Source organism: Dermacentor albipictus, chromosome 2 (assembly GCF_038994185.2).
Source record: "Dermacentor albipictus isolate Rhodes 1998 colony chromosome 2, USDA_Dalb.pri_finalv2, whole genome shotgun sequence".
Classification (NCBI taxonomy): domain Eukaryota; kingdom Metazoa; phylum Arthropoda; class Arachnida; order Ixodida; family Ixodidae; genus Dermacentor; species Dermacentor albipictus.
In genome coordinates this window covers 199,968,847-199,984,351 of record NC_091822.1, presented here as the reverse complement: position 1 = coordinate 199,984,351, position 15,505 = coordinate 199,968,847, and the positions used below count along the sequence as shown (strand labels likewise).

Here is a 15,505-nt window from a genome sequence, read left to right as displayed (position 1 = left end):
AATGGAAAAACGTTCGTGTCCCGAGTATGCATGTGGCGAGCGCCACCCGAACGTGATTGCTTTCCGCCTGCACGACCCCTGTATAGACCGGGACAACGCGTTGATCGTCGCAAAGGGGAAGAAATCGCGACAACTTGGCTTTTGCTGTCACCCCGTCGCATTCAGGGGACAATTGCAGAGCGCATTCCATAGGATAAAACTCGCGCTCACTACCATGTGTCTTGGAGTATAAATAGCAACGTCGCCGTTTTCTCATGCGGGAGCGTCAACCTTTTATTTTGGCGCGATCAGCAACTGCAAGTTATACTACAGAGAAACTATAAAGCCAAAGAAGACATGGTCGGTGCGTCGAGATCCAAAGGTTGTTGTTGAGCAAGGGTTCGCTCTGGCTCAAAAACCTGGAGCTTCCACCACACCGGGAGAACCCCTCTACCTACTGAACTGACTAGAAGCATTGCGGACGATGGAAAAACGCTTGGCTTGGGGTGCTGAAAGAGAAGGCGAAGGCTCAGCGGCATGAACGACAGTTGAAATCTTGCAATAACGAATTCACCAAACACACGTGAACTGAAGTATCGGTGTATAAATGAAATACACCGCGCCAACGTCGTTATCTTGCAAACAAGTCGTTCACTCTGCCCCGCTTCTGATTCCAGGACCGGGTGAATGTTTCCAGTTCTCCGCGGAGTTCCTTCATCAAAGAACCAAGCTCTATCCCTGAAAAAAAAATAATAATAAGTTATGAACGCCCTCCATCTTGCGGATTTCCGTGAGGAATGGTCTGCGTCGTAAATTTCAAAGAACAAATGTTTTGTCGAGAACACGGTTTTGAGAAGCGGCATGATCCGCAGCCGCGCAAAGCGCGTGCAGTCGCCGTGTGTCCGCTGCATTGCGCGCATGTGTGAGTGTGCCGGCGCTCCACTTTCTTATCCGCGATGACGCGCAGGCCACTCCGATAGCGAGGTCAACAGAGCGCCCCTTCTCGAGCGCTGTCACCTTGCTTTCATTGGCAGCGCTGTCGCGCAGAAGCAGCGTGCTTTGGCTCGCGTCACCTGTTACAATGCAAAATGCGCAACTGCTGCGAAGACGCCGTGTGATACCGCAACGTGCGGACTGCTCATCATCGCTGTCATGCTTGCCAGCACACGAAATAGAGACGTAGGCATGGCTAACAGTGCAACAAAAAAAAATCAAAGAAAGAAAAGAACAGCAAAAAGAAGAAAGCACGCGTTTGATAAACTGAAAGCACAACTACACGAAGCCACAACAATAAGAACGCTGAAATCACCAATATTCTGCCAGGTAATCTCGAATCCGTTTAGACTAGGCTCAACCCCCGCCGTGGTTGCTCAGTGGCTATGGTGTTAGGCTGCTGAGCACGAGGTCACGGGATCGAATCCCGGCCGCGGCGGCCGCATTTCGATGGGGGCGAAATGCGATAACACCCGTGTACTTAGATTTAGGTGCACGTTAAGGAACCCCACGTGGTCAAAATTTCCGGAGTCCTCCACTACGGCGTGCCTCATAATCAGAGAATGGTTTTGTCACGTAAAACCCCGTAATTTAATTTTTTAACTAGGCTTTACGCTTGGCCCATGCTATAAAGCTTTTAAGAATCGCCAGCTGAATGTTATCAGAGATCGAATCCACTGCATTAACTATTAGTGGCCCGCAGCGCTTCTATGCCCATATAGGTTAGTGTAGCCCGACTGAGTGGTGACGTGTCGGTGGAGAGGTTGTCCCCGTGTACCACAAGACGCGTACGGCTCTCGTTGGAAAGACGTCGGAGTCGACGATGCACAGCGACGGGACAGGGAAGACAAGCGCCGACCACTGGGATCCCGCTCGTGCAGCCACGTCACCGGTTCGCCTCCTCTAGGATGATGATGATAATAATGAGTGCCTTAGAAACTATGAAACATACCAAAATCCGATCCACACGCCCTGCTGATCATACATATATATATATATATATATATATATATATATTCGTTTAATGCGACTGAGCAAAACGAGAACGAGGTGAAAGCAGGAGCCAACATATCGACATGTGGACTTGTCTTCTTCAACGCTTTCACCTTGTTCTCGTTTTGCGCATCGTCTTGAATTTCCATCTCCCGCGTTCCCCGTGTTTCCCTTTTAACGCGACTAGCATTCTTAGGGTACTTTCACGCACTTTCCTGGGGCTATCTGTCTGTCTTTCGATGCCTGTAAGCGTTTTCCCGCTAACTTTGGTCACTGCAAGTGGATGGTTTATCCTAGTGAGTATTGCCTCAAGATACGGCGCTGGTGGAAGAGGATTCGAAACAAACCGTAGGGCAAACTTGTTTCCCTGGCTTGTGGCACTGGGTGTGTGCCGCTGTTTATAAACCTCTTTGATGCCGACTTGGCAATGGGAAACTGGCAACAGTGCGCAACCGAGCACGTGGCGAGTTCAGTGAGCCTTTCCGACGCCAACTTAGTTCACTGGGCATGTGCCGTTCTCAAAACTTCAAAATTTATCCAGTGTTGGGCGGTACCGAACCTGCATCATATACGCTCAGACAATCTTCTCTGAATATCCAGTCACACACGCACACTTCGTGGCGGTGCCGCCAGATGGCACAACTTGTCCAGAGCCAGGCTGCATACACGCCTCATACACGACGCGTTTCTCAGCTGTTGTCACGTTGTGTCACTACACTGATTCAATCCCAGTCGCATTAGCGTTGACTTCCATCGTGAAATGGTTCTTTCCGGGTCCTTTCTTTATTTTTAGTGATGGTGATACGCGCTGTTTTAAGCGTCTTCTGTCCTATAGTGCTGACAAAGCTGCTCTTTTTCCTTCAGCTGTTGAACGCGTAAGCATTTCCATGCCTACCCAACGAGAAATTTGTACGTCCATCAGGTAAGACGAATGCGATGGCTCATACCGCCCTGAAAAACGTCTCATACCCCCTCAAGCAAGCAAAAAATGCCATGGCTCACACCAACTTAAGGCAAAGATTACAAGCGCTCAGCAAAGTAAAGCGAACAGTGCATACATTCATTGAAAGCACCCGTACAACACACAGAACCGCATAGGTTTCAATGAAGACTAGCTCAAAACATGCATCCGAACCATCAATAAAAGCATTGCATAACCTCCTCAACATATGTAGCGGTGGTTTTGCAACAGCTTCGCTGGACATGCAGGCTGATAAGGGCCAATAAGGGTCGAATCATGTATCAGGTTTATAACGACCGATGAGTGTTGATAAGGGTTTATGCTGGTCGAATCAAGTTTCATAACATTGATAATGACACCGGCCACGTGGAGATGAGCAAGTGGCATAATGCTTACGCATACTTAGACAACTACCGGAGGAGTTTATGCGTGTTTTTTATTGCTGCTATGCCTTAATGACCTGACGCATCCCACTCTGGGGAATCGGCCATGAATCGGTCGATGCATGTGTTACATAAAGACAACAATACTAATTTTGAGGAATATGATTTCAATAATCACTGGTAATTTGAACCTTTGGGAATTAAAGTTTATGTGATATAGATACAAGGCGTTTCAGCGAACTTTCAAATTATTTAATGATTGCTTGTGGCAGAGAGCACAATTATAGTCCATGAGCTGGTCTACTAGAAGAGGCGGGCATTACTTAAAAAAAATGAGTCATAATCGGCTAATTATTATACATCCACTAATTAAGTTTTTAACTATTACCATGCGGCACATATTGTAATTTACGAATTCTAAAGGGTGAGACTGCAAGGCATTGAAAAGAATTGTGTGGACGACAGGGAGATATGCGTCGTCAAACATGCGGAAAAAATGAGCTGTCTTTCACTTATTTTCTTATCCAACGTCGCCTTATACATTGAAGCACAAAATTAACTGCAACGGCAATGTAGTTCTCCGCAAAGTTTGGGAATCAATATCTCGAAACAGCTGTCATGCTGAGAATTCGTTCCAAGTGGGATCGCCTTGCGAACTCCCCGGCTAGAATTTGTAAATTGCAATATGTGCCATAAGGTAATTACTTAAATACGTAATTAGTGAATTTCCGTTATTTGTCGATTATGCATTTCGCTTTTTTGTGCAAGTAATGTCCACCTCTTCGAGAATACCACTTCACGGACTGTAATTATGCTATCTGCCACAGGCAATCTTTTTTTTTCAATTTTAGAAGTGTTCGCTGAAGTACCTCGTGCAAACTCTATTGTATCTTATTAAAACTTGTTGCCTATTGTATTTACACGTTATTCAATACAAAACTTCAGTTACAAAAGAAAAATGAAACAGAAAATGTTAGCATTGAATTCTTTTCGTCTCGGCAAATTGCAGAGGGTATCACAAACGTTGTTGTGGCTAAAAGCCAGTTCGGTAACACCAAAGGAAATGAACACCGGGAGAGCGAACGTCAAATGAAGTTTACGCAATGATTCTTCCAGTAATCTTTTTGTTAGAACCTTAAAACGGCCCCCGACATGCTTAAAATGTCGTGTCGTAATGAAAGTGAAAACGAAGTGTCGTAAGCGACACTTCAGCCTTTCTAGTGGAGAACCATATACTGTCCCAAGAAAATTTCAGACGCGAATATTCAGAAACGGCCAATGAAAATCTATGGAAGTCATTCTTGGTACTGAATTTCCTAAAATCGCACCGCTGTTACAAGCGCCGACAATAAAATAGGGATTACCGGACCACTAAGTAATGCTACTGTGAGTTCATTAGCAGATTCATTTAGGATTAGTCCTTTGTGTACCGGCAACCACACCAAACGAATGAGGCGTTAATGTCTTGGGACGAAAGAATTGAACGCTTCTAATGCGTTTGGTAAATTATAAGTGGTTAGGGAAGAAAAAACGAAGAGGCAGTCTGTTAAAATTACGGCTGCTGACAAAGATAAAGGAAATTTACGTAAATATAAAACAATTGCCAATAATTCAGCCTGAAAAATAGACGTGCAGTAGGGTAATCGGATTGAAAAAGACAAATTAAGAGATGGTGATACCATGCCCATATCTGCAGTCTCTTCATAGATGGAAGCGTCAGTTGCAATCACAGTTCTTATTTCTAGTTGTACAAGGCGATCTTCTAAAATACCCTTTAGGAATTGATAAGGCAGATGCTTAACATTATTCGGAAAAATATAATCGAACTATATCTTACCTATCGGAGCACAGCTGCTTAATAAGTCTATTTCACGAAGATGAACGTGTAATGGGTCTAATAGAGTTTGCACAAGAACAGCTCCGCTTTGAACCCAGTGCATCCTACTCTTCTTCTGTAGCATTCATTACCATGCCGCCGTGTAAGTGCATTGGGTATATAAGCGAAAGCTATTATTATTATTATTATTATTATTATTATTATTATTATTATTATTATTATTATTATTATTATTATTATTATTATTATTATTATTATTATTATTATTATTATTATTATTATTATTATTATTATTAAATGCGACCTTACAATGTGCTAGTAAGAACATTGGCTTTCTAGTTAAGCCTCCCAAAAGCGTAACTTTAACAGTTCGGGACGATCTTAACTGAAACGTCGAAGCATTTTTAAGCAGGTATTGGCAACGGATATCTCTAAAGTGGTGCTACTCTCAGTTTCTGCTAAGCAGGCATGACGTCACTACTCCTCAGCTTCAATTTCGCAATTACAATATATGCGCCCTAAAGAGTAATTAGGAAATTCAATTAGAACAGCTTAGATGATTAGAGAAATTATCCTCGAAATTTTTCTTGTTGCTAACGTCCGCCTAGCCACCTACAGCCTATGGACAAGAACTGGTGGGCCTAGATGTGACAGCTTCTTTTAAAACGAAGTGCTCCGCCTAATAAGAAACGCCGAGTATATGACATTCACATGGCTTCGCTGGGCGCCTTGTGTGCCGGTGTCTCAGAACCGAGCCGCAGCATATGGCGAAACTCTTGCACAACCACGGCATGACAGGTCTCGCCCCGACGCCCAAGGCCGCGTTTACAGTCACAGATGCGAAGCTTATACACTCTAAAAACTGCTTGCACCCTTTGGGGTGTATATTTGTCCCACAACAATAATCGTCATCTGCCTTGCTTGCGTTTCCTTTCCTGAAAACTCGGCGCTCGCTACTTTCCTGTCGAGAATGCTGCGTCACACTGATAACGCGCATGCCGTTCGTGACTGGGAAGTACCGGGCTCGCAGCGTTAAAGAAAGGAAACGCGGGCAAGACAGATGACGATTATTGTTGTGGGACAAATATACTCCCCAAAGGGTGCAACTGTTTTTAGAGTGTAACTGTAGCTGTGGCGTAAAATGTTAAGTCATGGAGGACGGGAGGGTGAACCGGTGGAACAAGTTCGAGCCGTCAGTCGAGGGAAGAGAAGTCGTCTCTGCACCTGCTGCCATAGGCCGAGCCGTATGTACCGAGTCACAACGAATGCCTAGGAATTGTTTGCAGTTTCTTAAAATATCGTAATTGATCAGTGGGGCAACACTGCGCAAGATCTCGTTCTTTTGTGCCAGAGTGACGAGCACATCGACGGCGCTGCGATCGCACCTTGCACTCTCGCGGCAATTCGCGCGGCCGAGTCTCGGCAGCGTCGTCGCTTAGCGCGCTGACCACTTGTGTGATGCGGTGGTCCGCGCACGTGACCTAGGCCGTGGCATGGGTTTCTTACGTCGCCAGAACGTTGCTCGTGCGCAGAGCAGGACATCGGGTTGTGCACGAGCCATGGTGGTGTTGGCGCTTAAATCCTGCGGACGACTCCAACAGCTGCGGCTAGCAACAATGCCCGCAGCGCACCGTCGCCGGACGAAGGAGAGCCGCGGTTCTCGGTTGGCCCGTGCAGCCGAGCTGGATCAGCCGTGCAATGAAACAGTGAGGCGGCTATCTAATCTCATTTGGCAGTGCCAACAGGCACCTTGAAACGCGCCTCGGAAACATGCAGACCACTCAAACGACACGGTGCTTTCTCTCGGCGATAAATGCAGAGAGAGCGACGAGGAGGTGAGTGACACGGGGCTCTCGCTTTCCTGCGCTGCCCTCCCCCTCCTCCGCAGTCCGGTTCGGCGCGGCGAGAGGAGCGACCAGAAACGGGCTTCGCTCCTCCGAGCCGCAGCCGCGTTGCCGGCCACAGTGCCAAGCGTCGCCCGCCGGAGCGGTACCCCACCCGATTGACGGGAGACCACCCTTTTGACGCCAGCACTCCGGCCGGTCTGCATCTCGACGCGCGTGTCTCGGGAACAACTGGCGCGCCAGTCGGCGGCGAGACCGGAGGCTGCACTGCGCCCGCACCGCGCCGTTGAAGTCGGTCGCAGAGCTCCGCTGCTTCCCGGAACACAGGTCAGTCTCGCTTTACGCGTCGACGCGTACCGCTGGCGTGATCATCGCGCACGGTTTGCCAGAAGGCCTCGTGTTCCTTATTCCGCCGAAGGCCTTTCATTTTCCTACGAAAGAAAGAAAAGACGAAATTCCGCCGCTCCATTTGGTTTAGTTGAATGAAAATTTATCAAACAGCGCAGTTCCCTCGTCGTTCTCGTCGCGTCCACGCTAGCGCTTACGCTCGCGAATGGATATAGCCAGCTTTTCCCGGCTCGTCGGCGCGGCGGCAATGACAAACCGCTCCCTAGCACCGGGAGGCACAGAACCAAAAAGAAATCATGGATAATCACACAATAATCAAATGATAACTACTATTAAGCTAATATAAGAAAATTGCTTGCAAGCACGTCGACTCACTTGCTCATTAGCGAATTTTAAGGCGATCTCTGCTAGCAAATTGCGTTTCTGTAAAATCAAAACGGCCGCTATTACCCTGAAGGGAAACTTGCTAATTAAGCTACAAAAGGAGGCAAAAGATAAGTTCCCGTACCATCTAATCGTGGCATCATGTATTGTGTCAGCGCCCACTGCTGCATTGCTTATTGTTGGAGAAGGACTACAGTGCACTGCAAAGGATCAAAGTTCCCAACTACAGCAAGTTTCCAAATATTTAGTTGTGCCACCAAATATCAGAAAATAGTTGGAAATTCGTGAGGTCACACTGGCGTACTAGAGGCGAGTTTTCGATGTGAAATTGAAAGAAGGGAAGTTTCTCCCATAAATAATGAACCTTTCTCCCACAAAATGAATAAAGGTAGAAACTCGAAAGGCTATCAGTGCAAACTAAATGGTGTTGCTCAATCAAAACCAGGCTGCAAAAATTTCAATTTGCAACGCAGCTAGCACGCGAACCTTTTAACGTGGCTTTTAATGCACGGTAATCTGCTGAATAATATGCGTGGTCGCAATAGACACCTTCCGCTGGGTTCCGTTCCCTTTGGTAGTGAGCGTGGTAGCCGCATACTTCCGGAATTCTCACGACACCGCATCAACAACGGCGTATGCGAACGCGGAATGCTATTCGTCGAGAAGCGCAAAGCCGAGCGTCGTCGGCTATCGTGCTTCCATGCCGCGTCCGATATGTGTACAGATGAACAGGAAGCGAGCATGGCGAAGATAACGCGGAAAAGAAAATGCGCTACGTAAAAAGACTCGACGCTTGTCTTCCTCAGTTGCAACAGGCCGCAAATGAGTGCCGGATAGGGGAAACGGGAACAGGAGAGAACGTGTGGCAGACCGTGCGCGTTTGTGTCAGAGCACAACGCGGCCATTTATGTGTGCACAAAGGAAAAAAAAAAAGAATACGCCCGAAACAGCAGGCGTTTTCTTTAAGTGGGCTGAGGCTATGAAGAAAAGAAAAAGAGAGTGAAAGTACGGTTGTGAAAGGAGGAGGAAAAGTCCAAGCACTGCGCGATGCTCGGTTGTGAGCGGAGCTGGGCGATTTCAGAAAAAAATAGCTTAACATCATCTCACACCAAAAGTTATAAACGTTTCATTTTTTTTTATTTTGGGTCGTTTTATTCATCACTAAATGTACTGAAAGTACTCCTGTGCAAAGAGTTGTCATATCAAATTGACGGTGGGCCAGATTCCACTGCATGGAAGCAAATACATACATGCGTAATAAGTAAAAAAAAAACTCAACTGTATTGAGTTTTTAAAACTCAATAAGTAAAGTTAACAAAGCCTACTTACATAAGACACTCATCAATACAGGTTGCCAGCATGTTCGTCCACAGCCCTTTGACAGCACAGCGCAATTATTTTACTGATTTGCGATGTACGCAAAGGTGCATCAGTGAGGAGACAACATTACTTCGATGTTCTCATGGGTAATTATAAAATTCATTTTTATTACTTAAAAATTGCCACAAATTGAAAAACAATACAATGATATAGGCATAACATAGACGATAGCTGGTCTTGTTTCATTCGAAAATCTTACGTGCCTTTAAGGCATTTCCGGTATATTAAGTGCTACTGCAAGGGACTCCAGTTTGCAATTGTTGGCAGAGGGTGATCTCTTCTATTTTCTGGTTTTATTTTATTGTCATGGACTTCCGATTGTGTGCGTTTAATGTTACTGAGGTGTTCAGGAGCAGAAGGTTAAGCAAAGCGATTTTTAAGGTAAGCCAAAGAAAAGAAAGGTGTTTGAAATGACATATGTGCTCATACATATATAAAATATTACTTGTAAGAGTGAACTCAATAGTGCCTATACGGAAGACAGCGTTCTTTTCAGAATACAAAAAAAAATCCTTATGTTAGTTTTTATTTTCTAGCCCTGACAAGGGTTCAGCAGTTTAACTGCGAACGAAATGATGCGCTGTGTAGAACAGCCTCCGTGCGAGAAATCACTCGGCTACGCACTCGGGCCCCTGCTGCGATCTGATGTGCATGGCAGCCTGTGTATGCCGAAAGTTTTGTTTCTCGACAACCTTTATGTCCTCATTTAAACAACACGAAATCCGATTAGGTCCAGAATTAGGCGGTTTTATTGTTTTGTGTGTGTGTGTGTGTGTGTGTGTTTGTGTTTGTGTTTGTGTTTGTGTGTGTGTGTGTGTGTGCGTGCGTGTGTGCGCGTGCGTGTGTGCGCGTGCGTGTGTGTGTGTGTGTGTGTGTGTGTGTGCGCGCGCGTGTGCGTGTGCGTGCGCGCGCGTTTGTTTTTGTACAAAGAAATATTCTTGTTTTCAAGTGGCAAACTTTAATAATGTGCATTTCAGTCCGTGCTGAGTGCCTCAAGAAAATTTCATTACACTTTTGTGCTAGAATATCTGTTACGACGTCCTCAACTACGCGACGTGCAGTCATCTGCGTACATAACATACTGAGCACTGGCGTCGATACCTCTATACCCGCGCATTTCTCTTTTTTTTTTAGGACAGATATATATTTTTTTTCGATAGCGCGTGATAGATAGCTCGATCTGTTCATCTGAATTACTTGAAGAAGCGGATGCTACTTGTGCGACAAATCGCAATGTCCAGGTGGCCAATTAAACTAATTAACAGTTTAATTATTTAATTTAGAGCCCGTGTTGCCATCGCGAAATCGGATCCGAGTTGTACCGCAGTAATCCTAAAGCTAGCGCCATTCCCGAGACGTCCGTCCCCAAGATGTGCTAAAACGCTCCCTGACGTGCGTTACACTGAAACGCACTCCAAACTGCTTGACGCACGCTTTTGGCAAACTGTTCACTGGAACGCCAATGTATTTCGCAGCACAGTTTAGGAGAACGCTTTAGCGCGGGGGCTCCCATCTAAATACATCGGAAGGGGGAACTTGTTTTTCTCGGCAACCACTGCATCTAATTTGATGAGGTTCGTTGCATTTTAAAGAAGTTGAAATATAGTGACTGTTGGAAGCGTACTTGAATAAATATTGTTGAAAATCGCAAATTTTCAGAAAACTAAACTATAAGGTTTACGACTCTGTAACTCGGCAATCAAAAATGGTATCACAATTCTGTCAATTGTATCAATAGTACATCCAAAGCGGACAAAACTGTTGCATTATATATGGCTCTCAAGTAAACCATTAATATGTGAGTAGGACTTTTGCAAAACCGTTGCAAACAATGTAACAGATTGACCTAAGATGTAAATGGATAAATCAAATTTGTCCTCTTTGAATGCTCTAATGGGTGCAGTCTGCAGAACTGCGATATCTGTTCTTGGTGCAGAGACACGAATTCATAAACTTTGCGCTTCTATTCTTTCTCAAGCTTACCAATTTTTGAAAGTTCTTTTCAAAAAACTTCCCGACCTAAATGAAAATTACGCTTCCAACAGGCCCTAGAATTCAACATTCTCTCTCAAATGGAACAAGTTTGATGAAAATCTGCCCTGTGGTTATCTCAGAAAAATGTTTCTGCGTTTTACGTGTATGTGAATAGGCGTCATCGGAGCTGAGCCCTAGCCTCCTGTTGAGACCGCCTATAAGCGGTGCGAGTCTTACGATTTCGGCTGAGCAGACATGACTTCACTACTGCGCGACTATAATTTCCAAACAGCAACGTGTGCCTTAAAGTGAATAATTAATAAGTTAGACAGCGAATATTTTTTATTGTCCACCTGCACATTGAGATTTGTAGCGCATTTCCGTCTCAACAGTTATTTCGCATGAACAGAACAAATTGCGTGTTTCTTTTTCTTAAATTGCTGCAACCATACAGTGTTTGTTTGTTTGTTTGTTTGTTTGTTTGTTTGTTTGTTTGTTTGTTTGTTTGTTTGTTTGTTTGTTTGTTTGTTTGTTTGTTTGTTCATGCTGCAGCCCAAAGGGCCACAGCAGAAGTTGTAATCCCAAATGGTGACGGGAAAACACAGCGCAGTATCACGAGTGCGCACTGGCACAGTAATCTCGGACGGGGCATGATGCGAGAAAAAGTGTAAACATTCGCAAGCATAAAGAGAAAAGAAAGAAGCCGATCCCAGAGGTAGTGCACAACCGCGCCAAAAAAATTCCGTCATTTTCAGGTTTCTGTTATTGTTTCGCGCTTCTAATATTAAGCCTCAGAAGACCTAACTTAAAAGACATGCGCTGCCGGTGTTTGGCTTCATGACATTTGCTTGTAGGCTGTCATTCGCGAAATTCCGAGGAATATGTCAGGAATGTACGGCAAGGTACGAGCAACTTTAGTAATAGATGGAATATTGTGGCACTATAACCCGCATAACCGCATGTCGTATAGCGATGCGTGGCATATACTTATCCCTAAATGTATGCGGAAATTTTCGCTCACGGACAACTCCGCCGACGCTGACGACGACACCGACATCGGATTTTTTGCGACACGGGGCCGTTGAAATATCACACAAGAAAAGTTTTTGATAACATTACAAAAACATAGAGAAGAGATATCGGAGGAGAATTTGATGCGCCTTACTTCGCCGCCTTTGCAGACAACAGACACCTTAGTAGTTTTCATTGAAGTAAGAAAATTACACCCTCACACAACAGATTAACGGTGTCAAAAAGTAGAGAAGCTGCAAATGGAGGTACCTGCATTATGAGCTTCATCATCATCATCATTAGCCTGGTCACGCCCACTGCAGGGCAAAGGCCTCTCCCATACTTCTCCAACTACCGCGGTCATGTACTAATTGTGGCCATGTCGTCCCTGCAAACTTCTTAATCTCATCCACCCACCTAACTTTCTGCCGCCCCGTGCTACGCCGCCCTTCCCTTGGAATCCACTCCGTAACCCTTAATGACCATCGGTTATCTTCGCTCCTCATTACATGTCCTGCCCATGCCCATTTCTTTTTCTTGATTTCAACTAAGATGTCACTAACTCGCGTTTGTTCCCTCACCCAATCTGCTCTTTTCTTATCCTTTAACGTTACACCTATCATTCTTCTTTCCATAGCTCGTTGCGTCGTCCTCAATTTAAGTGGAACCCTTTTCGTAAGCCTCCAGCTTTCTCGCCCGTACGTAAGTACTAGTAAGACACAGCTGTTATACACTTTTCTCTTGAGGGATAATGGTAACCTGCTGTTCATTATCTGAGAATGCCTGCCAAACGCACACCAGCCCATTCTTACTCTTCTGATTATTTCAGTCTCATGATCCGGATCCGCGGTCACTACCTGCCCTAAGTAGATGTATTCCCTTACCACATTGCAGTGCCTCGCTACGTATTGTAAACTGCTGTTCTTTAACGAGACTGTTAAACATTACTTTAGTTTTCTGCAGGTTAATTTTTAGACTCACCCTTCTGCTTTGCCTCTCCAGGTTGTGAGCATGCATTGCAATTGGTCCCCTGAGTTACTAGGCAAGGCAATATCATCAGCGAATCGCAAGTTACTAAGGTATTCTCCATTACCTCTTATCCCCAATTCTTCCCAATCCAGGTCTCTGAATGCCTCCTGTTAACACGCTGTGAACAGCATTGGAGAGATCGTATCTCGCTGCCTGACTCCTTTCTTTATTGGGATTTTGTTGCTTTCTTTATGGAGGACTACGGTGGCTGTGGAGCCGCTATATATATCTTTCAGTATTTTTACATACGGCTCGTCTACACCCTGATTCCGTAATGCCTCCATGACTGCCGATGTTTCGACTGAATCCAACGCTTTCTGGAAATCAATGAAAGCTATATATATAACGGTTGTTTATATTCCGCAAATTTCTCTATCACCTGATTGATAGTGTGAATTTGGTCTATTGTTGAGTAGCCTTTACGGAATCCTGCTTGGTCCTTTGGTTGACAGAAGTCTAAGGTGTTCCTGATTCTATTTGCCATTACCTTAGTTAATTCTTTGTAGACAATGAACAGTAAGCTCATCGGTCTATAATTTTGAAGTCCTTGGCATCCCCTTTCTTATGGATTAGGATTATGTTAGCGTTCTTCGAAGACTCCGGTACGCTCTAGGTCATGAGGCATTGCGTATGGTACGCTCGAGGTCATGAGGCATTAGGAACTTATGGCAAGGAAATAATCGTTGTCCAGAGCCCTTCTTTCACGTGAGCCCACAAACACATCAAAAACTTCCCATGTTTCCACAATGCAAAGTAACCATTCACACTGCCGTTCATCTATTACTTTCTCTCGCTCTCTAGAGACTCCCTCGCACTGACATTGCAATGACATTGCAACTTTCGGCCTCAATGTCAAAAGTGGGGTGGCAAAGTATTTCATTTGACCCCCCACCCCCCCTATTTTTGAAAGCGCGCACTCTCGGCTGCACGCTGGAAAGTCCAGCAAACCTACAATTGAAGCTAAATTGACCTTCTGAATAGAGTGACCATATAGGTAATGCTTTACTGCGCCTACCCTGCTTGTCTTTTGTGCCTTCTCGGGACGCCCTGTGGCGGACGACGCGCAGGATTCGCCGTATACGCACGCGTTGCGGATAACGTCTGGCGCTGTGCACTTCCGACTTTAACGAACTGCCAGCTTGCGCAACTTTCATTAGGCCTAGTTTTCTGGGACCGCTGTATCCGTATTCGACAACACAATAAGCTTGCTACCGTTAACCTGCGGGCGAGGGGACGTCCAGATAAAGTATTATAATCAGCGGTGCCCAACGACTGGTGTGCCGTACGGCATGAAATCGGCCGATTATGAAATGCTGGAACTATTTAATCTATGCGCAGACATAGCCTACATAGTGTTGCAGTCCCAGTATCTTATCACGATCAAAAATCTAATCAAACCTCTTACAGGTATAACTGTGGAATTTCATTGTGTAATCACGACTTATCGAAGATATGCTCGTGACAATGACCTTGGTTGAACGTGCGAGCCATTTCAATGCCCATAAAACTCCAAGTTTTTCTAAATCTTTTTCTAAAGGCATGTGCTACTTCTGGCATTGGCGATTTCATATTCAGCCTGTTTCTAAATAAGAGATAAACTATTACTTGTTTGCTGACAGGAGCAAAAACAACAGATATTTCGTATTTTGAAAAAATCACGGCCACTTTTTGATGTCGTGTGCCGAAAATTTGCACTGTGTAGATTGTTTATGTGCTGTGAAAACAGTTACTGAATAGTCGCTTTATCCCACCTTTTATGCGTTATGGACGGCATTTAGTTGTTTTCCCCAGGTACGCTCGGTAAAATATGCGAGGCACGGTGTTTATATTTATTCCAAGTACGAAGCAATGTTCTGAGTGACGAACGATATACGTTTATTCCGTGTAGGTTCATTGCAGCCTTTGTAGAACGTTACTCATTGAAGCGTTCCAGAGTGTCATACTGCCGTTAATCGACGTGTTTCCCAGACTCCTAGAACAGCACGAAAGACGGTTGAAGTTCCGTGAAAATAGCGAGAATTTTATACACGATGCGTTGCAGAACTCATTCTCCTGCTTTAAAGCAAGTGCTGCGGTTAATTACTAAATCCCCGTTTTTCGAAGTGTTTCCGTGCATCATACGAGATTGATAGTTTCTTTCTCCGTTGTCCTCGGTGAGCTAAACAATGCATCTGTTTCTGTCTGGGGGTAATTAGGGCATTGTATGGCCAATGTGTGGCAATGTTCCAAATGGATGAGTTAAATGTGCATTTTCCAGTAGAATACGCATGCAAGTGGTCCACAGCGTTATTATTCTGTTTTACAAGCAGTGTAAAACTTAGACGGCTGCGTTGGCACAATTACAAATGAGGTGAAATTTTTGTGAACGCAATGGGAAGAATACGTCCGC

The 15,505-nt window shown here is 45.0% G+C and overlaps 1 protein-coding gene and 1 long non-coding RNA gene across 3 annotated transcripts in view; one reads left to right on the top strand and one right to left on the bottom strand.

Annotated features, from left to right (window-relative positions):
• Positions 1–272: 272 nt before the first annotated feature.
• Positions 273–15,505, bottom strand: part of LOC135904545 (uncharacterized) — a 28,480-nt gene continuing 13,247 nt past the window's right edge. The window contains exons 2-3 of the long non-coding RNA XR_010565137.1: positions 563–717; positions 273–488 (exon numbers count right to left, since the gene is read on the bottom strand). This is a non-coding gene — a long non-coding RNA (uncharacterized lncRNA). The remainder of the gene's footprint in view (positions 489–562; positions 718–15,505) is intronic.
• The window catches only part of LOC135904544 (monocarboxylate transporter 12-B-like), a 65,832-nt gene continuing 57,316 nt past the window's right edge, over positions 6,990–15,505 (top strand). Inside the window, exon 1 of one of the 2 annotated variants that reach the window (XM_065435365.1) lies at positions 6,990–7,317. The gene's annotated coding sequence lies outside the window, so the exon portion shown is untranslated. The remainder of the gene's footprint in view (positions 7,318–15,505) is intronic. The other variant, XM_065435363.1, reaches the window with a different exon arrangement.